Here is an 18013-nt window from a genome sequence, read left to right on the forward strand (position 1 = left end):
TTGTGAAAGTTCTGCTTGCATTACAGCTTAGTCTTGATCTGTGAGCTGAACAGATTTACTGTTACATCTATGAGATTATGTAAATTCAAATAAATATAATGTCACAGGATGTCATAGGTCAGTATCAAATGAGTTTGAAATTATTATTTGCAGCACAAATAAGTTTTTTTTAGGATTTTTAAAAATCCCTAAAACTGACAGAAAAAGGTTAAGGCCTAAGCTATTTCTATGTGAGTGGCTAAATTTATTTTTGTTTTCATAATTGTAATACACAAACTATGAAATTATACAAAATGTATAAAAAGGTAAATAAATAAATACACACACATTAAAAAAGCAGCCAAGTCGAATGAGTTTCCTTTTTTATATAGATTAAAATTGAAGACAGAAGCAAGTGGTAAATGTGGTCACTTTAATATTCAAATCCAGTAGATCCAGTTTATGTTCACGTGGCTGTTTTCGTTTATATTCGCCAAGCTATTATGTATTTTGAAATAATCTTGTCCGTTATGTGTTCGTTCGTACGACGAAAGACAGAAACCTGCAGCTCGAGAGATATGTTATTCTGCCAGTCTCGCTTTCAAATAGTCTTGCGCACTTAAACAGGTCACAAACACCTGCATTTAGCTCTTGTAGTGTTACAATGGGTTTATTGTGTGCATTTGTGGTAATATTTTATTTAAAAAAGCTCTTAAACAAGAATAAATTCGTTTGTTTTGAGCTGGACACTGTACGCGCTGATCGGAGGCGTGATTTCAGATAGGCAGCCACAAATATTTCATTTTCACACAAACAGTTCAAAAACATCTGAATTTAGCTCTTGGTGTGTTCTAATTGGTTGATTGTGTGATATCGCTGTAATAATTTATTTTTAAAAGCTTTAAAACAGGAATAAATTCGTTTTTTCTGAGCTCTTTACTCCAGACGCTCGTGGTCACAGCGGTGATTCATCTCTCCTATTTCTCACGTATCTCTGGCCAGAAATAATTTATCCATGAGCCCTGAACCGGTAATAATCAGATATGTTGGTTTAGCTTGTCAGTGTGAATTAAATCTAAGTATTTATTTGTATTTTTAACCGATTTAAAAGTGAAAGTAAAAGTTCGGGAATTGAACCTGTAGGGGCGCAATTTCTCTCAGACAATGGAAGTCTGAAGCACATATACTCAAACAGAGGGACAGAGTGAGATGAGATGTCTGACAGTTTTTTAATTTTCTGTTATCCATACAGTGTTGTAAAATCTTGAAACTATGCATATTTCCTCAGAATGACTTTTTCATCTGTATGAAAAAATTCTTTGACGTGTTTGGAAGCTGCAATTTAAAAATACAATAATGATTCCCTTTGTAAGGTCATTTAAAAAAATCACCACGGCAAAACCATTCAAGCTATCCAAAATCCATTCACAATTTAAGTTCCTATCAGAAATACTGATGTGTGTTCAGAGTTTTGTGAAATTCTAAGTATGTTATTTGCCTCAAAATCACCTGAGAAGTATTCCAGTTTGACATGTTGCCACGCCAACAATTTTTTAGATATCAATATCCCCCTTGCAGATTTATATCGGCTGTGTTTTAACATTATTCTGATGAAGTTTGAAGCAAATCGAGTAATAATAAGATGCTGAATTCAAATCATTTTGAAAATGACACACTTCCTTCTGCCAGTTGGTGGCGCTATAACTTTGACTCCTAATAGTCACATATATGCGATCGACATCATACAACGAATAATCTGATGAAGTTTGATTAAAATCAGGAAATGTATGTGGACGGTATTAGACACTTCCTGTTTCTCATTTCTCGCCATAATTTCAACGCCTCGCCACGAGCAAACCGTTCGAGATATCAAAAATCCCCTGGCAATTTTTCATCCCCAGTGTCTTGAGATCATGTTGACCAAGTTTGGCGGCAATCGAGAAAAAAACCTATGACAAGTATTTCAAATTCCAGAGCATGCGCTTTTTACATAACTCTAAATAGCTGACTTCCTGTTGGGTGGAGCCTATGACATGCAATACGAAAGTTGTTCGGCACGATGAGATCTATATTTGTACTGAGTTTCATATGAATATGTGCAAGTATGTGTGAGCTATACATCAACATTTATGACTGTGTTCCAGGGGGCGCCGTAGAGCCCCTGTGCCACGCCCGGGTCCCAGCCTCTGCAGGCTCCTAAAGGCCACAGATTCCAAAGTGTGCGCAAATTTTCAAGAGTTTTTGAGTATGTTAAGGACCCCAAAAGCCCCCACAACTTTGACGAAAAATTTGAATACTAAACCCTAAATAGCCAACTTCCTGTTGGGCGGAGCCTATGATATGCAATACAAAAGTTGTTTGGATTGATGAGATTTATATGTGTACCGAGTTTCATTCGTCTACGAGCAAGAATGTATGATATATGGCCCTCCATATTCCAGGGGGCGCTGTAGAGCCCCTGTGCCACGCCCGTGTATCAGTCTCTGCCCGGCCCTAATGGCCGCAGGTTCCAATCTGTGTGCCAATTTTCAAGACTTTTTAAGCACGTTAAGGGCCCCAAAAGCCCCCGAGACGTTGGAAAAAAATAATAATAATAATAATAATAATAATAAAAAATAATCCTAAGGAAAACAATAGGCCTCTCGCCCTTTGGGCTTGAGCCCTAATTAGCTTGCAAACTTGACATGACTTATTCCTTCAAATCACAGATTAAAGATGAAAAAAAAAAGATCAAATTAAGATAAATAAATAAAAACTATTTGCAGCAGGCAATGTCAGGTGACACTGTAAAGGTTCATAACTATCACAGCAGGTAACTTCTGGTGACTTTCAGCAAGATCAGGGGCATGTGGATCTGATCACCCTCACAGCTGTCCACTGCATCACTGGCGGTCATCGATACATCTGTGGAAATAATTCAACATTTTTACATTAGTACTTACAATATATCATGAGAATTAATATATTATGTGACCCGAACTTAGAACTGTGTGTGTGTGTGTGTGTGTGTGTGTGTGTGTGTGAGAGAGAGAGAGAGAGAGAGAGAGAGAGAGATGCATTAGACACAAAACAGTATACACACTGTTAACTGTAGTGTTCAAACGTAGGTCAGTATCTGAATGAGAAATGTAGATAGCTGGCCTGCTATCACCTGCAATCTCTGTAGCAGGAATAATGTGAGCTATTGTAATGTACTATAATATCTTGTACTACCGTAAATATTAAATAAATAGGTGGACAATGGTAATCATGGAAAATTCGTTGTACTTTGTTAACTGCCTGTTACTGATCATAAATGTATTCATAGAACGGACTTCATAAATCTAGCGTTAGGCGAGCAAACACATAGCTAATTAAGGTTAGCTTACCCGAATCTGACAACCTTTTCATCCCCGGCGTGACCTCTTTAACGGGACATCGTAGTCGAGCCATTTCTCGGGGGTAAAAGTGTTCGTCAGTCACCTCCCCGTCGATGAAATGGTACGAATACACATAAGAGCGCTTGGGTGGGCGCTTCAAATTTAGCGCCTTCATCCATTTCCTCAGGTGCTTCTCTTCTTTAGGTGGTGGGTGTAAATTGTAAAGTGCACCACAACACTCCGACCGCTTCACAATGTGTTCGCTACATCATTGGTGCAATAGTTTTTTTAATACAATTGTTATGCAGCCCCTAACTGAACATATCATACTTCTGTTCGTTCTGCGTTCTGTTATCTAGCCAGCCACTAGCTTAGGTACGTTACATCCGGTCCCTCAGCCGGAAGTAAGATGACAAAACGAGCGCAATGGCGGCACCGTTGTTGCCATGGAAAATAAGGTGAATATATATATAATATATGCCTATTCATCCTAGGTGGTGGTGATAGTATTACGTACCAATTATAGTCAAGACGATATTAGACTCATTCTCCTATTATTGTATTTTATTACCATTATTAGGCGGCCACTACAATTCAGCTTCCAAACTGCTCCGTTATTTCATTTCACGCTTGCCCGTGCTTGCAAGGATGATTCGAGCCTGTAGGCGATGAAGAAGTCTCAATCCACAAACAAACGTACATCGTCTGCAGATACAAGGTATTTCATTGCACTGTAACAAGTAATCTGGTATGCACAATATTTTACACAAGCCTCCGTTATGTTAGAATGCATCTCATTCTTTTGTTTCCGTGGCGTTGTGTCGGTCTCATCATGAGGCGCATGGTCCGGACCACGTACGACCAATGCATCAGTTTCAACTAAACCTTTCCCCAAATATATTTACCGGTTTTGAATACTATATTTAATATGTTCGTTTACGTCCATATTAGGGTTTAATTGTTGAACTTTAAATGAAATCCTCTATTGTTTTACCATTGACCGATTTCCAGGTCATTTAGATAGATAACTTCCGTGTGCAGATGCAGCAAATTTTTCACAGGACAAGCGAGTTGACCGTAGTACCCGATTACATGAACTAGCTGTTTTAAATATAATAAATTCATATTTAACATCAGTTTATCAGTGCATCTGAAAGTATATTCTTTTAGACTATCGGTGATTCCATAGGCTCTCTTTCTTTCACCCGCATGGTTTAAAACAGCAAAAAGTCATGCCATGACAAGAACAGAGTCTCTGTCTTCCTCTACCCAAGCACGATTACATACGTAGACGTATCGTCAATCTCACGCACTGACAAGATGACGATTGACAATGGCCATATCGCTGATTAATGGCACTCATCCGAGGTACACTGGCACAGGAAATTCTATTTATTTTTTGTACACTTACATTTTCAAATACAGTGACTGCACCAAGAATTTCTGACTTTATATCGGAAGCAGCTCATTGGATTCGTTAAACAATTATGCAGTAATCGTCATAGCATCTACCCTTTAGACAACCAAATTGTTCTTAGTATTGAACCCTGTCAGGCACTGCAAGAGTGCTTCCGGTTTGATCCAAACTTTGCCTTTTCTGTGTATAAAAAAAAAAAAAAAAAAACCCCCTTCACTGTCTGGCCCAATACTGGCCATACAACTTTACCTTTCTGTCTTACGTTCGGAGAGGCTTTCCCGTCTGATGCTGCGAGTAATTACCTCCCATCAGACGTCGGCGAGAGCCTCCCGCCTAGACCACATTACTTTTCCTTTCTACGGTCGGCGAGGCTTACCCATTCGACACCGTATTGAGCTCGAGTATTGAGCTCCCGTCAGATGGTTGCGAAGTCTCCCGGCCAGACAACTTTTTTCATCCTTTGGTCTAAAAGGCTTACCCATCCGACGCCGTCAGTATTAAGCTCCCTCGGGATGCTGGCGCGAGCCTCCAGGCCACACACCCTTACCTTTTCCTCCTACAGTCAGCGAGGCTTATCCGTTCGATGCCTTGAGTATTGAGCTCCCATCGGACGCCGGCAAGAGCCTCCTGGCAACACAACTTTACCTTTCCGTCTTACGTCCGGAGAGGCTTATCCGTTCGATGCCTTGAGTATTGAGCTCCCATCGGACGTCGGCGAGAGTCTCCCAGCCACTTAAACTTTACTTTTCCATGCTACGGTCGGGGAGGCTTACCCGTTCGATGCCTTGAGTATTGAGCTCCCATCGGACGTCGGCGAGAGTCTCACGGTCACCTAAACTTTCGTTCCTGTTCGACGGGTGGCGGTGCTCGCATACGACGACAAGAGTCTCCACTTCCCACCAAACTCTGTCCAAATCTTTTCCCCCCCGTCTGGTGAGGCTTACCCGTTCGATCTTCTGAGTCCTGATCTCCCATCGGATGCTGTGAGAGCCCGCGCAGTCGGGTTTTCCTTTTCCCGCTCCCCGGCCGGCGAGGCTTACCCGTCTGACGCCGTTGAGTATTGTGCTCGTGTCAGATGTAGGCGAGAGTGCTCCCGGTTGGGTTTTCTTTTCTTGTTGCCCACAAACAGGTCTTATCCATCCGATGCCGTGAGTATTGATCTCCCGTTGGGTGTTGCAAGAGTCCTCTTTGTCGGCAGCCCAAAGCTGTTTATCTGCTCAAACCGAGAGGACTTTCACGTCCGTCGTCCTGAGTCTTGATCTCCAGTCGGAGGCTTCATGGGTCCTCTCGGTTAGGTATCTGCCCTGGTTGCCCACTGACTAGCAGGGGCTCATCAGCCAGTAGGGCCCGTACGCCAACACCGTGACCTATTCCGGTCGAGACAACTCGGGCCCTCCTGGTCGGGCAATCCAATCACGTCGCTCCTCCGCTATCGGCCGGTGGGGCTCATCCGTTCCAATGCAGTGAGGTGCTCCGGTTGTGCAACGGCTTGAACCCCCCCGACCGGGCGCCCTAAATCACATAGTCCGACACAAGCAGCCGGTGGGGCCCATTTCTCCAATAGGTAAAGTTGCAATCACTGGAGTACATATAGGCCCTTCCAACCTGCTTTTTAAATATCAGTCCCCGCCAGATGTCAAAGCTATTGTGGGGGGTCCTTAGTCTGGCGGCTGTCCTTTCCGTTATTGCTTTTTGGGGGGTACTCTAGGTTCGGGCCATTCCCGAGCTCGGAGCCCCTGCCCCGGACAGCACGCCAAATATGCACTATAATACTTCAGCTAATTATATGTAAGTGTGAACTCGTGAAATGCAGTTTCATAACAAGGTTCGGGAGGAGCACGTCAGATACTTAGCCTAATTAACACAGGTGGAGCCACTTAATATAATCAACCTTAGGGTATAAATACAGCTGAATTAGCCTACCTGTCTCCATTGATGGTTTGTCAGCATCCCCCCTCCATCCCCATCTCCTCCACTAGAGTTCATTTTACACTTTTACATATACGGGGGGGTACTCTAGGTTCGGGCCATTCCCGAGCTCGGAGCCCCTGCCCCGGACAGCACGCCAAATATGCACTATAATACTTCAGCTAATTAAAAAACTATGCATAAAATAGCATTTCACCCCCCCCCCTTTAAGAAATAATAATAATGATTTAGAGTTGTTAATTTTATATCCAGAAAACTCTCCAAAGTTTTTGATTAATCTCATCAAATTGGAAATACTACTTTTCACATTAGTGAAAAAAATATAATATCGTCTGCAAATAAAGAGATACGATGATCCTTCTCCCCAATTGTAATGCCTGATATTCCTGTATGTGCTCTCACTGCAATGGGTTCGATTGCCAACACGAACAACAGCGGGGACAGAGGACACCCCTGACTTGTGGATCGCTGTAAATTGAATGAAAAGTTTCACCTAATCCAAATCTTGGAATAACATCAAAGAGATAGTCCCATTCTATTCTGTCAAATGCTTGGCATGCATCTATTGCTAACATTGCGGTGTATTTTTCATTGTGTTTCTCATGTAGAATATTCAAGACTCTTCTGATATTATGATAACCTTGTCTTTTTTTGTACAAAGCCTTGTTGATCATCAATAATTAATTGGGGAAGGTGCTTTTCTAATTTTTTAGCAAGTGCTTTACAAAGTATTTTTGTATCACATCCCATTAAACTAATTGGTCTGTATGATGAGCATTCGGTTGGTGGTTTATTTGGTTTTAATATTATAGTTATTATAGCCAGTCTTAACGAATCTGGGAGCCTTCCCGTAATAAAAGGTTCCTCAAACATGTCAAGTAATGGTCTTAAAAGCTGTCTTTTAAATATTTTATAGAATTCTATTGGAATCCCATCCGGCCCTGGTGCTTTACCACCGTTAATATATCCTCTAGCTTCACTAAGATCTTCTATTTTTAATGGACTATCGAATGCTGTTTTCTCATCTTCTGATATAGACTCAAATTTCAACTGATCTAAAAAATATTTCTGAACTGTTTTATTGTTTGCTTTATATTCTGATTTATTTAACTGCTGATAAAAGGGGGAAGGGAAGTCGTGGCCTAATGGTTAGAGAGTCAGACTGGCAATCGAAAGGTTGTGTTCAAGTCTAGGGCCGGCGGGAATTATAGGTGGGGGGGGGGGGTGCATGTACAGTTCTCTCTCCACCTTCAATACCATGACTTATGCCGCGTTTCCACCGAAATTACCCGTAACATGTTTACCAGGAACTTTTTTCCCCCCAGACCTGTTGCTTTCTGCGTTTCCACCACGGTGTAAAGTACCGGGAAGATTAGGCAAATGACTGGTGACGTAGGTCCACGCGCGTTTCTCAATATAAAGTACCGCTGATTTAAAAAACAAAAACAAAAAAAACTAAAGTACGCTGATTTTGGACGTGCATCATTGGTAGTTAGTTCAGAGTTTGTGCATTCGACTGGGGAGTGTGATGTCCACAACCAAAGAGTATAGAAGTAACAAGAGGCAAAACTCAATAGAACATTCCATAGCAACAAACGCACCCATGCACAGAGCTGCAGCTCCGCCATCTTGGACTGAACGCAACACAGCTGTCATAGAATTGAATGATACCGGTCCCATTTCAAAAGCGGTTGAGGGAATTAAATAGTAGTTTATTGTTTTTAATATCTCTATAGCAGACATCCCATGTCTCTAAAATGTGAAACACAACTTTTTAAAGATTTTTTGCTTTCATTTTCTTGCAGTTATAGAGTAAAATATATTTTGTAATATATATATATATATATTTTTTAATTTGTACATTTTACTAAACTTAAACTTATATAACTTTTTTCTGTTTCACTTTCATAATTTATTTCACTTCAACAATAACCTAGCAAATGTCTTCTTTAAAACAAGACCAACCATACAGTAAGTCTATATTCCAAAGCATTCTTGAATTACAACCATTTAAATGACCGCTTTATTAATTCATTGATATCACTAAATTAACCCTTTAACTGTCACCCTTTTTTCGCATAAACATGATAATCACAGATAAATAAGCTTGCCTTGCCTTGCCTTACAGACATAATTGTTAATGCAGCAGTGTATACGGTAGTTCTGCCCGTTCTGCCAACGGTAAAGCCGTTGGTTCAGTCCAAAATGGCGGCAGCGCGATAGCAGCGCCATCTAGCGATTGTTGTCAAAACTGCAATGGAGTTTCGCCTCTTGTTACTTCTATACTCTTTGCCACAACGACGCCGGTAAATCTATAAACAGCAGCGTTCTTGACAACTTCAGTCAGCTCGTCTTGGCTATTTTCCTTACTGTGTATTTACAATAAAACGAAATAGGATATCAAATACCACTGCCTCCTTTGGTTTTCATTTAAGCATAATAACAGCTGCAGAAATGTACTTAGTTCAGGGATATGTTTATATGCAGCCATTACAATGAAACGAAATATTATATAAATTTGCCTTTTTTATTTTCATTTTAACAAATGGATAAATTGAATACAGACCAAAGAAAACCTGTTAGATTGACCCCGCAGCTGAATTATATTTTATGTTTAACCACTAAAGACACATCAGAGCGAGCGGCACACATCAGAAGGTCTAGGTGAGGCTGCTTCTCGGCGGATACATGAGGACTGACCTCCCGCTGATCGAGTCTCTCAGAGATCGACGAAACACATTTTTAAATAGGCGCTGTCTTTATAAATAAACCCCAGATTTGAGTTTTAAACAACTACATTCTCGCCTGAAATACTTTTAAAATTACATTTCATGACACAATAACAGTAATATTTGAAAATTATCCAAATAAATGGTGTTTGAACTCAACCACCCTGCTGAAAAAAACAATAGAAACCATTACAGAAATTCTAATGGTTTCCATTACAAAACCATTACAAACCATCAGCAATTAACCATTAAAACCATTACCAAATGGTTTCCATTACGTAGTGTGTTTTGGGCATATTCCATTAGGATTTATTGGTTTGTATTGGTTTCCATTACAAGTTTGTATTGGTCACGATTTGCACATAATGGTTTCCATCACAGTTTTGTATTGGTTCTGATGGTTCCATTACAAGTTTGTATTGGTCTTTATTAAAACAAATTTAATGGTTTCTGTTGGTTTTGTAATGGTTTCTGTTGGTTTTGCAATGGTTTCTGTTGGTTTTGTAATGGTTCTGATGGTTCCATTACAAGTTTGTATTGGTCTTTATTAAAACAAATTTAATGGTTTCTGTTGGTTTTGTAATGGTTCTGATGGTTCCATTACAAGTTTGTATTGGTCTTTATTAAAACAAATTTAATGGTTTCTGTTGGTTTTGTAATGGTTTCTGTTGGTTTTGTAATGGTTTCTGTTGGTTTTGTAATGGTTCTGATGGTTCCATTACAAGTTTGTATTGGTCTTTATTAAAACTAATTTAATGGTTTCTGTTGGTTTTGTAATGGTTCTGATGGTTCCATTACAAATTTGTATTGGTCTTTATTAAAACAAATTTAATGGTTTCCGTTGGTTTTGTAATGGTTCTGATGGTTCCATTACAAGTTTGTATTGGTCTTTATTAAAACAAATTTAATGGTTTCCGTCAGTTTTGTAATGGTTCTGATGGTTCCATTGCAAGTTTGTACTGGTCTTTATTTGCATATATTTAATAGTTTTCGTTGCACTTTTATATTGGTTCTGATTTGAATGTTTAACTGATAGCTGGTAATTAGGCCATTAATTAATATAAGTAAATAATTTAAATTATTAATACAAACTGTACACAGGTTTTGTCAAGAATATAATGTTTTTATTTATTTAAACTTCATACCAACCTTTCAATAGCAAACAGTTCAGGTTGTTTTGCAAAGAATTAAGAATATGCACCTAAAATCAAAATTATTCACAGAATACTCAACATAGCTGGAATTAACACAAAACCTTGACATTACATTTTATTTTAATTATTGTTATTCATTAATGCATTATAGAAATGCAGGAACTATGAACTGTTTTTGTGGCTTGTAGCTGTCTCAGACCTGCAAAAAAAAAAGGAAAAAAAAAGGGACAATTCATTAGGACAATGTACCACATTACCAGTGTGTGAGATTATCCATACATATATTTATATGGCAGTCTCAAAAAAGTTATTGATTTTTCTTTCATGCCTAAAATCATTAGGATTTAAAAAAAGAAAATGTTCCATGAATATATTTTGTAAATTCCCTACCATAAATGTATCAACTTAATTTTTTATTAATAAAATGCTTTGCTCTGGATTTGAAATATTTTTCACAATATTTATATTTTTTAGCACCATCAGATTCCAGATTTTCAAATAGTTGTATCTCAGACAAATATTGTCCTCCTAACAAACCATACATCAATGGAAAACTTATTTAGTATTATTATTGAAATAAAAATCTAAAAAATAAAATAAAAACAATTATCCTTGTAACTGGTTTTGTGGTCCAGTTTCACAAATAGGCTTGAATAATTACATTATCTACTTTTTATGGTACATAGTCTCTATTCACTTCGAGTCATATTAGATAAGAGGTTGTAGCACACTTACCACTGACAGTTTTATCTGGATTATGTCACTGATCTCCTCAGCCAGGTATTTCCATACACTTAGGAGGCGTTTATTTCCTATAAGGTGTGGCCTTTTTTCTTCAGATTCTGAGACAGACACTCTTGTTTTGAACACACACATACACATGCACGCACACACACACGCACGCACACACATAAACAAAAATTGAAATTCAAGAACTGATGGACTAATCTCAGACTTTAAATCTGACCACTCTCAAGTGGAAATTAAGTAGCATATGTGACCTGTGCTGGCAAAGTTAGTCACAATGAGAAAAAATCAGTTGAGGTTTTTTTTCTCATTAAAAAGTCCTTCAAAATGATGTATAACTGCATATATATATATATATATATATATATATATAAAATGACTGAGCTACACCCGTTTGAAGTTGAAAGAGTTGGCAAAGTCAACTCTTTTCTATTTTCTAAAGGTTCCAAACCAAAATCACTGAGCAACATTGCATCTTTTCCTGCAGTTCTTTTCTTAATAATAATTCACTTTTTTATTTTACATCCGAACAAAAGCATTCAAGTAAGAAAAACTAATAATCAAATGTAAAATCCCTTTATTCATTACAAATAAATTAATTATTAAAACTATAAAAGCAGTTCAATTAGTCATTCTGTGTATACAGGTGCTCGTCATATAATTAGAATATCATAATTCTATTCAAAAAGTGAAACTTGTATATTATATTCATTCATTACACACTGACTGATATATTTATTTATATCTGACAACTAAGGAAAATCCCAAATTCATTATCTTAGAAAATTAGAGTATAACTTAAGACCAATACAAAGAAAGGATTTTTAGAAATCTTGGCCAACTGAAAAGTATGAACATGAACAGTATGAGTATGTACAGCACTCAATACTTAGTTGAGGCTCCTTTCCCCTGAATGACTGCAGCAGTGCGGTGTGGCATGGAGTCGATCAGTCTGTGGCACTGCTCAGGTGTTATGAGAGCCCAGGTGTCTCTGATAGTGACCTTCAGATCTTCTGCATTCTTGGGTCTGATATATCACTACTCAGCAGCAGTACAGTCCTTTTTGAAGCGAGACACTTCTGGTTCTGTCTGTTGTTCAAGAGTGGCTTGACACAAGGAATGCGAAGCTGAAACCCATGTCTTGCATACGTCTGTGTGTAGTGGTTCTTGAAGCACTGACTCCAGCTGCAGTTCACTCTTTGTGAATCTCCCCCACATTTTTGAATGGGTTTTGTTTCACAATCCTCTCCAGGGTGCAGTTATCCCTATTGCTTCTACACTTATTTTCTACCACATCTTTTCCGTCCCTTCTCCTCTCTATTAATGTGCTTGGACACAGAGCTCTGTGAACAGCCAGCCTCTTTAGCAATGACCTTTTGTGTCTTCCCCTCCTTGTGCAAAGTGTCAATGGTCGTCTTTTGGACAACGGTTAAGTCAGCAGTCTTCCCCATGATTGTGTAGCCTACAGAACGAGACTGAGAGACCATTTAAAGGATTTGCAGTTGTTTTGAGTTAATTAGCTGATTAGAGTGTGGCACCAGGTCTCTTCAATATTGAACCTTTTCACAATATTCAAATTTTCTGGGATACTGAATTTGGGATTTTCCTTAGTTGTCAGTTATAAACATCAAAATTAAAAGAAATAAAGATTTGGAATATATCAGTCTGTGTATAATGAATGAATATAATATACAAGTTTCACTTTTTGAATGGAATTAGTGAAATCAACTTTTGGTTGATATTTTAATTATATGACCAGCACCTGTATTTATCAGGATATATATATATAACTGTAATTTGAATGTCGGATTGAAATGAACACTGTTATTAGAGTAGTTAATTGTTAGCATAAGTGCGGCTAATAATAATAATAAAAAATAATAATAATTAGCATGTTTTTGTGTTTTGCTTTGGTACTGAAATTGGTACTGTGACAACACTAATAGTTAGACCTCGATTAATGTGTTCAGGTGCACTGCAGGTTGGAGCAAAACTCTGCATGTAAGTGGACCTTGAGAGACAATGTTGAGATCTCCTGCAATATGTTCTGAGCATGAACTATAAAGAGACAGAATGACTTACAACACTGGTGTCCAGTCCTGGGCTGGAGGACCACCGTTCTGCAGAGTTTCTGGTGATCCTTGATCAGCTGCTCAGGTCCGCTTAACTGGGGTTGGAGCTAAACTCTGAAACAAGAGAAGACAACCAATATTATGAAGTTAAAAAAAAAAAATGATTCAGAAATATGCACAACGTTTGAAAATGCACAAAGATGAGAAGAAAGTTATGTGTTTAATGAGAACTTTCCACTGAAGAATAAGAAGCAATATTAAGTCACAGATGCATTTTTATTAATTCTTATTAATATTGTTTAAATATGTTACAGTAACCTTGTGCTTTATCAATGATTTTCAGTCTCTGAAATAGAAAAGATCTATCAGTGCTGAATGGGATCATACATACATCATATGTAATGATATTTAACAAGAGTTCTAACACTGTGTCGTCACTGGACAGCACAACAAAATACAACAGAGCCTTTTATAATCAGTGATGCTCTCTACACTGGATACGGCACGACACAACAAATCACAGACGGTGATCTGATGCCTTTTCCTATTTATGATGTACTGACACAAAGTTTGAATGATTTTTAACAGTCACTTTGGTGTGAGAGTGTGTAGCTTGGAGATAGAGATTTTTTTATGTTTCTGAAATAAGTCTCATGTACACTAAGAAAACTGCATTTATTTGATCATAAATAAAAATGGTAATGTTGTGAAATATTAGTACAATTTCAAATAACTGCTTTATATGTGAATATTTTGTACAATTTTATTCTTGTTTTCACAAAGCATGATTTCTGAAGGATTGTGTGACACTGGAGACTGATGCTGAAAATTCAGCTTTGATCACTTATTAAAACAAACTTAAATAGAAAATAGTTATTAAAAAATGGTAATTTCACAATTTAACTGTATTTAATCAAATAAATGCAGCAGTGGTGAGCATAAAAATGTCTTTGAAATACATGACAAATCTGACCCTTACATTTTTGAATGGTGTATGTTTGACGAATTGCTTACTATTCATGGTTCATAATGTCTAAAAATGTTCTTCGACAGGAGATATGACTCTAGAGCACAGCCATCAGCATGGAAGAACCTAGGAACATAAGCACTGTCACAGAGACAACAATATTTATTATACAATGCCAGGTATAAGGCATATACTATAGCAGAGGTGAAATGCAGAAAAGAAAAATAATAATTCACAGAATATATAATTTATATAATCATTTACAATAAATATATATATATATTAGTTTTACTTATTTAGTAATGCTCCTACAGCGTGGACATCAAAATGTGTGTGTTTTCATCCTCTCTGTCAGCAGCTCCCTTCAGAAATGTTAAAATCAGGAACTTCTCCTGCGTCATAGAGGTTTTTTTCTGGCACTTCTGAAATCACAGAACAAGTTTGTATTTATGTGTTTACCATGAAAGATCAAAACCTGAAGGTTTCAGTCCATTTTCACGATCTATGTAAGTGATGTAACGTTATCAGGTTACGTTAGTGCACATTTTAGGATTAAACAGTGGATACATTTAGGGTTAAATTAATTCGGTTAAGTTACTTCCATTCATCCATTGATATATATGGAGAGAGAGAGAGAGACAGAGAGAGAGAGAGAGAGAGAGCAAGCTCATCTACACACAAGATGACATTAAAAATAGAGATGTTCCGATACCCTTTTTCTCTTCCCGATACCGATTCCGATACCTGGCTCAGGGTATCGGCCGATACCGAGTACTGATCCGATACCTGGGTGTATATCTGTATATACAGCTGTATATACTACTAGCCCTGTGTAAATTGCTAGAATTTTTTTATGGTGTGCTTCAGACAGATCCCTCAATAAAACATGAACAAATACATGGTGAACTACTGTATTTATTACAGTATTTTTATTATCTAACATGAATTTGACAGTATTATTTATTTTCTTATGCAAAAAAGAACTTCAAATGCAGCCAAAAATCTAACACCGCAAACTAAAAAAGGTATTTAAGTTTTACAATATAACTGTATAAAAAAACTGCAACAAATAAGTCTAGGAATATAAAAAAAGATCTATTAATCAGATAATCTCTAACAAGTAAAAAACAAGTAAAAAACAAGCAACCATCTAGGCATAATTATTATTATTATAGAGATGTATTATTATTACTGTAGGCTACAACAGTAGCTTTATATATTGTCAATTTACTCATGTAAACCAAACATTTATTTTAATGGGCTGCCATGAAGATCTTTGAGTGTCTGTGTTTATGATATGACAGTATTCTCAAATGAAACGGTAAATTCTCATGAAGTGACGGTTTATGCGTTCGTGTCCTCATGACACACAGCAGAGACTACAAAACAGCGAGCTCTCGCGCATCTGTGCCAGTCACCCACAGAGATGTAGATTTTGCGGGAGTAATATTTAAATAGTATTTTGCAGTTTAATATTCACAGACACTAGTATATATTCGGCTACTGTCTGGAGCCCTGCGCTTTGACTTACACGGAAGCGACTGAACGCAGTTGCCGGTACTGAATATACTTGAGAGTCTGTAACTACCGGTACTACAGAGACATACTGCTAACCACTGATCTATAATATAGTAGCGGCTTCACTGTCTTTTGGCAGTTTAGAATGTGATGAGTGATCCAGTCATATATAGATAAGGGCTGCTAACGCGTTTTCATTTCTTCTTCGCTGCTCTAAACAGGGGTTGCTTGTGGCAACACAGCACAACTTCCTGTGTTTTCAATGCATTTTGAGCAGCGAAGAAGAACCGTGCAGCGGTTAGGCAAAGCTTGCGGTCATAACTAGGTCTTTTTTAAGAAAATGGTATCGGATCGGTATATGGGTTCATGTACTCGCCGATGCCGATGCCAGAATTTGTTGTGGTATCGGAGATATTTCCGATACTAGTATCGGAATCGGAACAACTCTAATTAAAAAGCCCAAACTTAATAAACAAGAGCTCATGTCTATCGTTACCTCTTGTATTTAGCCTTACCTTTGAGATGCTAACGGACTTTTTCTGACGACGCTAAACCATTTCTATAAAGTAAATATTAAACGAAAATGTATAATTTACATGAAATAAAGTGTCAGGAACACTTTAATGTACTATTTGTGTAATTTAATAGACTAAACTTACCTAAAAAAAAAGTGAAACCACATTGAGTGTCAGCGATCAGCTGCTTGACGGTTGGGCTGCCGCCTCGTTTCCATGGTGACGTCCTCCGCTCCAGTTCTGCGTGCGCGCACATTACAGCACGTGGAAGTCACGCAGAATTTCACTGTTATTTCACATCTATTTTTGGGCTAAATTTGGACCAAATCCGACAGACAAAACAAAGACCAACTTTTCAAGTCAATTTTGAAGGCCATGACGAGTCGAGTTGATTTTAAAAAATAATAAAAAAAAAAATAATTAAATGAATTAAAAATAACCTTTCCAAATGACGTATGGTGGCAATCCAAGACAATACATACCACCAATAGAAGAAAGCAATTTACCAATAGAGACCCACAGGGACCATTACTGTGACCATTACAACCAACATAATTCCCATTATAACCATTAAAACCATTACAAATTTTGTAATAGTTTCTATTGTTCGTGTGTTCATTTTTTTTCAGCAGTAGCCTACCCACTAAGACCATTACAGTTTTCCAAAGAAACCACTAAATTTATTGGAGTCATAATGGTTTCTACTGGTGTCCAGTAGATACCACTAGAAGTTTCTAAAGGTGTTCTATTGGTCCTTAATGGTATCCAATAGACAATACACGCCACCAATAGAAGAAAGCAAATTACCAATAGAGACCCACAGAGACCATTACAGTGTCCATTAAAACCATTAGAATTCCAATAAGAACCATTAAAACCATTACAAATTCTGTAATGGTTTCTATTGTTTTTTTCAGCAGGGCAATGCTGCGTGAACTCAGAAGGCTTTGGCTACAGCAATTTTCCCTTCAGTATATTTACAATAACACAAAATAGGATATAAAATACTACTGCCTCCTTTCGTTTTCATTTAAACATAATAACAGCTGCAGAAATGTACTTCAGGGATATGTGTAACGTTATATACAGCCATTACAATAAAAAACGAAATATTATAGACTTGCCTTTTTTATTTTCATTTTTATTTTCATTTTAACATATAGGTAAATTGAATACAGACCAAAGAAAACCTGTTAGATTTACCCCGCAGCTGAATTATATGTTATGTTTAACCACTAAAGAGACATCAGAGCCAGCGGCACATATCAGAAGGTCTATCCAAGGTGAGGCTGCTTCTCAGCGGATAGATGATCACTGACCTCCCGCTGATTGCGTGGAGCTCATCGTCTCAGAGATCGGCGAAACACATTTTTAAATAGGCGCTGTCTTTATAAATAAACAAAAGATTTGAGTTTTAAACAACAACATTTTCGCCTGAAATACTTTTAAAATTACATTTCATGACACAATAACAGTAATATTTTGAAAATGTTGATCTGAATAAATGGTGGTTGAACTCAACCAATGCTGCGTGTACTCAACCAATCAGGATGTTTAGCGCCAAAGTCCCGCCCCCGAAAGTTCTTTGAGTGAACTTTGAAAAAGTACCACCTCGCCAGCAGGGACT

General features: G+C 37.7%; 2 long non-coding RNA genes across 3 annotated transcripts; both read right to left on the reverse strand.

Annotated features, from left to right (window-relative positions):
• Positions 1-2697: 2697 nt before the first annotated feature.
• On the reverse strand, positions 2698-3421 carry LOC113095297 (uncharacterized). Its single transcript, XR_003288300.1, has 2 exons — positions 3348-3421; positions 2698-2883 (listed from the first exon to the last, which is right to left on the reverse strand). It is a non-coding gene; the product is annotated as an uncharacterized LOC113095297 (long non-coding RNA).
• A 7093-nt stretch (positions 3422-10514) lies between these two features.
• On the reverse strand, positions 10515-17301 carry LOC113095299 (uncharacterized). Of its 2 annotated transcripts, XR_003288302.1 has the most exons (7): positions 16531-17301; positions 16387-16430; positions 14646-14775; positions 14401-14494; positions 13397-13500; positions 11303-11423; positions 10515-10766 (listed from the first exon to the last, which is right to left on the reverse strand). It is a non-coding gene; the product is annotated as an uncharacterized LOC113095299 (long non-coding RNA). The 2 variants fall into 2 exon arrangements; XR_003288303.1 differs by lacking the exon at positions 16387-16430.
• Positions 17302-18013: the final 712 nt, after the last annotated feature.

Source organism: Carassius auratus, unplaced genomic scaffold (assembly GCF_003368295.1).
Source record: "Carassius auratus strain Wakin unplaced genomic scaffold, ASM336829v1 scaf_tig00215658, whole genome shotgun sequence".
In the NCBI taxonomy this organism is placed as follows: Eukaryota; Metazoa; Chordata; class Actinopteri; order Cypriniformes; family Cyprinidae; genus Carassius; species Carassius auratus.